The sequence below is a fragment of the Papio anubis genome, chromosome X (genome assembly GCF_008728515.1).
Source record: "Papio anubis isolate 15944 chromosome X, Panubis1.0, whole genome shotgun sequence".
NCBI lineage: Eukaryota > Metazoa > Chordata > Mammalia > Primates > Cercopithecidae > Papio > Papio anubis.
The window spans coordinates 130,583,466-130,588,684 of NC_044996.1; positions in this window are offsets into that span (position 1 = coordinate 130,583,466).

Sequence of the window (5,219 nt, forward strand, 5' to 3'; positions counted from 1 at the left end):
ATAAAAGTATAAAAGTTATTAGATAATTGCCATAATATAATTTTATGGATTGTCTCCAAGAGAAAAGAAAAATATAATAGTCTTTCAGTATGTATCTACTATGGAATATTGTTTTATAAAAAAATAAAAGTCGGCCAGGCGCGGTGGCTCACGCCTGTAATCCCAGCACTTTGGGAGGCTGAGGCAGGCAGATCACAAGGTCAGGAAATCGAGACCGTCCTGGTTAACAAGGCGAAACCCCGTCTCTACTAAAAATACAAAAAAATTAGCCAGTCATAGTGGTGGGCACCTATAGTCTCAACTACTCGGGAGGCTGAGGCGGGAGAATGGCGTAAACCCAGGAGGCGGAGCTTGCAGTGAGCCGAGATCACGCCACTGCACTCCAGCCTGGGCAACAGAGCGAGACTCTGTCTCAAAAATAAATAAATAAATAAATAAATAAAAGTCTTAGTGTTAGTGTAAATAAATGGGCTGTGGCATAAAATTATTTTTTTTCCCTGTCAATATGCTTTATGCAGTCTTTCTTAAATCTGTGTCACTCTTACTAAATTTACATCTCAAAAAAAATCTATTTGCTGTCACCTTCTTTTAGCTAATTATTGACATGAAAGCTATTAATCCCAAAGAGATCTGGAGCCTAGGATTTCTAAAAATAGAGAATGAACTCAATAGAGTGCAGATTTTTTTTGATTTTTTTATCAAAGATATTTTTATGTGTAAAGTCATAATGCCAATATTATGCACATATAATGTTTTTACAAATTTATATAAAACCGGATGGCCACCATATCATTTACCCCTTCCAGTGAAAACCACTTTCTCTTCTTACAGCTGATTCATTTTTATTTAAGTATTCTATTTCTCCAAATAACACATTTGTTTCAATAATTGCTACTTCTTGATATTTTATCTTAGGCATTATTAATTGACTTCCCACAGTGGCAAATGAGCAGTCACCATTCTGCCCTTCTCTCAATATTCTTATATCTTAATTCTAGTTAGACTATTATTGTTTACCTTATTATGGCTATGTAAGTACTACTTATGGGTGAGTTTGTAGTAAAATATGATTACTTTTCCTTTCATAAAGTTTGTATTCTCTTGTGATTGATAATCGCCTCATTTATTGCATAGGAATGCTAGTTTTCCACATACTTAGCATTAAACATTACTTAATTTCCATGCATTCTGGCAACTGCCTGAATCTCTTCTCGAGAGCCTTAGTCACATCAGGTGCTCTGTGATGTCCATTTTTCTTGTAAAATCTCTCCCAGTACTTTCTGATAAGTGCTACTCTGGATGAGCTGCCTCTATGCCTGCTGCACTAATGACATGCTGAAGAATATCTTTCCCTCGCTACTATGCTGGCTCTCCTGAGTCCTGTATTCGGGGACTTCTTCACTGTAAAGCATACTTTGCATAGCTTCCTAATAAAGATTATAAAATGGTAGATAAGTTTGGGAGACCTTTCTATCTCCCCAGTAGACTGATAATTTGGTTGCATGTAGAATTCTAGGTTGTAAAATCATTTTTAAAATGTTTTTTAAATTGACAAATGACACTGTATGTTTTTGTGAACAACAAGATGTTTTGAAGTATTATACACTGTGAGATGGTTAACCTTAGCTAATTAACAAATGCACTACTTCACTTAGATATCTATTTTGTGGTAAGATCACATAACATCCATTTTTTACATTTTAAGACTATAATGTGTCATTCTTAACTATAATCACCTTGCTGTATAATAGCACTCTTGAAATTTACTTATCCGATCTAACTATAATTATGTGTCCTTTGATCAAGATTTTATCATCCTTCCCTTTCCAATCATCCCAGCCTCTGGTAACCACCCTTTCTACTGTCTAATTCTGAGGTTGAATTTTTTTAGATTCCACATATGTTTGGGATCACGTGGTATTTGTTATTCTGTGCCTGGCCTGTTTCATTTAACATGTTCTTCAAGCTTACTCATGTTGCTGCAAATGACAAGATTTCATTCCTTTTAATGGCTGCACATTATTCCACTATGTACATATAGCACGTTTTCCTTGTCCATTCATCTACCAACAAACACAGGTTGATCCCATATCTTGGATATTGTGATAGTGCTGCAGTAAGCATGAGAATGGAGATATCTGTTTGATAGTACTGCTTTCATTTCCTTTGGCTATATACCCAGTAGTGGGACAGCTGAATCTTATGGTAGTTTTAATTTTTGAGAAACCTCCTTGCTGTTTTCCATAATGGCTGTGATAATTTACATTCCCATCAACAGTGTATATTTAATTGTTTTGGTTCCTTATGTATTTTAAATATTAATCCCTTATCAGATATATAGTTTGCAAATATTTCCTTCCATTCTGTAGGTTGTATCTTCACTCTGTTGATTATTTTCTTTGCTGTGCAAATCTGATGTTTCTTTGTTGATTTTTTGCTGCAACTAGGATGTTGATGTCCCCTACTATTTTTGTATTACAGTCTTATCTCTCCCTTAATAACTATTATTTGCTTTATATATTTAAGTGGTTCAATATTTGGTGCATATATAATTGCAATTGTTATATCCTTTTGCTGAATTGGCCCCTTTCTCGTTATATAATGACACTTTTTGTCTCTTTTAAAATTTTTGACTTGAAAGTCTATTTTATCTGCTCTAAGTGTAATTAATTCTGCACTCTTTTGGTTTCTGCTGGCATGGCATATCTTTTTCCATCCCTTCACTTTCAGTCTATGTGTTTTCTTACAGGTGAAGTGAGTCTTCCGTAGGTAGCACATAGCTAGGTCTTTTTTTTTTTTTTAATCCATTTGGCCACTCTGTGTCTTTTAATTGGAGAAATTAACCTATTTACATTCAAGGTAATTACTGTTAGGTAGGGTCTTACAATTGCCATTTTGTTACTTGTTCTCTAGTTGTTTTCTAGATTTTTTCTTCCTTTCTTCCTATCTTACTGTCTTCTTTTGTGGTTAAGTGATTTTTCCCTGGTGGTATATTTTGATTCCTTGATTTTTATTTTTAGTGTATCTTTCACAAGTTTTTGCTTTGTGACTACCTAAAGGAGGCCTACATAAAACATCTTATAAGAGTTTATTTTAAACTGATAACTACCTAACTTTAATCACAAACAAACAAAAAACTCTACACTTTAACTCTACTTCCCATGACCATATCTTGAATTTTTGATGTCACAATTTACGTATTTTATTGCCTTTCCTTTAACAAATTATTATAGTTATTATTTTTAATAGTTTTTTTTATCTTCATACTGAAAATATAAGTGATTTATAACCACTGGTATATTATTAGAGTATTCTGAGTTTGACTGTGTACTTACTTTTACCAATGAGTTTTATACCTTTAGTTGTTTTAATGTTGCTCATTAATATTGCTTTCTTTTAATTTGAAGAACTCCCATTATTTCTTGTAAAACTGATCTGGTGGTAATGAATTCTGTCAGCTTTTGTTCGTCAAGGAAAGTCATCTTTCCTTCATTTTGGAAGGATAGCTTTGCTGGGTACAGTTTCCTTGGCTGACAATTTCTTTCCTATAGCACTTTGAATATATCATCCCACTCTCTCCTTGACTATAAGCTTCTGCTGAGAAGGCTGCTGCTAGGTGTGTTAGAATTCCCTTATATGTCACTTGCTTTTTTCTTTCTGCTTTCAGAATCCTTTCTTTGTCTTGACTTTTCACCATTTGATTATAATATGTTCTGTAGTACTTTTATTTGGATTGAATCTGATTGATGACTTTTGACCTTCAGGTACCTGGATATTTATATATTTCTCCAGGTTTGAAATTTTTTTGCTATTATTTCCTTAAATATACTTTCTGCCCCTTTGTTATTCTCTACCCCCTTTTGAATTCCAATATTTGTTCTTCTGATGCTATCTCACAAATCACATAAGCTTTCTTTGTTCCTTTCTATTCTTTTTGCTATTTTCTTTTCTGACTATAGGTTTTCAAATAGCCTGTCTTCTAGTACACTGATTCTTTCTTCTGCTCAATCAGTTCTGCATTGATAGTCTCTATTGCATTTCCATTTCATTCATTGTATTTTTCAGCTTCAGGACTTCTGGGTTTTTTACTATTTCAATCTCTCTGTTAAATGTCTCTAAAAAAATTCTGAATTGTTTCTCTGTTTTTTCTTGAAATTCGCTGAGCTTTTTAAAAACAGCTATTTTGAATTATTTGTTTGGGAGATCATTCATCTTCATCTCTTTAGGGCCAATCACCAGCATCTTATTTTGTCTGCTTGCTGAGGTTATATTTCCCCGATTATTCTTGTTTCTTTCACTCATGCACTGATGTCTGTATCTTAAAATATTAGGTATTTATTTTAGTTTTCACAGTTTGGCTTTGTGACCATCCTTCTGCTTTAGGAATGTCCAGAAATTCTGAGCAGACTGACTATTGGTCCCTAGGCCCATGACAGCTGCAGTTGTTTCAGCACCAGAGAGTGCCAGGTTCACTGAAAGTCACATGAGGAATCTGAGGCTGGCATAATGCCCTACCTGAAACTGCTGAGGGAAGACTCCAGGAGGATACCTGAGATACTGGTAAAAGCTGTCTAGGGGCTTGAGCCCAAGAGCCTCATAGACCATGCCTCCTGCTGTATGGCACTGCTGAGTGGCCTCTCTAGTGGGGTGCTTGTTCTGGCCATAATGAAGAGCAACCACTGAGTCCTGCACTGGCCACTGTGAACCCCACCCCTATTCTTTGTCTCTAGCTGACGTCAGATGGCTTAGCCATGCTGGCACTCACAGTACTTTCTGTGGAATGAAACAGAAGTGAGCCTTCTGCATATAGTCTCAGAATGTTGGGGAAGCCAAATGTCCACCTTCAACTCACTTTTTCCACTATTGAAATCATGAGTCCAGAGGAATTCTCCATGTGTAATGCTGTGCTTGCTTGGGGAAAGGACATCATAGTCAAACAGAACCATTCTCCTTACCATCTGATCATGGTTCTTCTCAGTTCTGCAGTTCAAGGGACCATCACAGTCTCACTCTTAAGTTCTGAGATATTTTGAGTGGTAATCTTGCTTCTGGATAATCTTGCTAGTTGTGATTCTGTGGAGGAGAGTGAGTCCAGATAACACCTACCCTGCCATTTTGCTGATGTCACTCCCTGGAAATCATTTTTAAAGCATTATTCCATTGTCTTGTAGCTTACAGTAATGCTATTGAGAAGTGTTAAATTATTGTAATTCCTGATT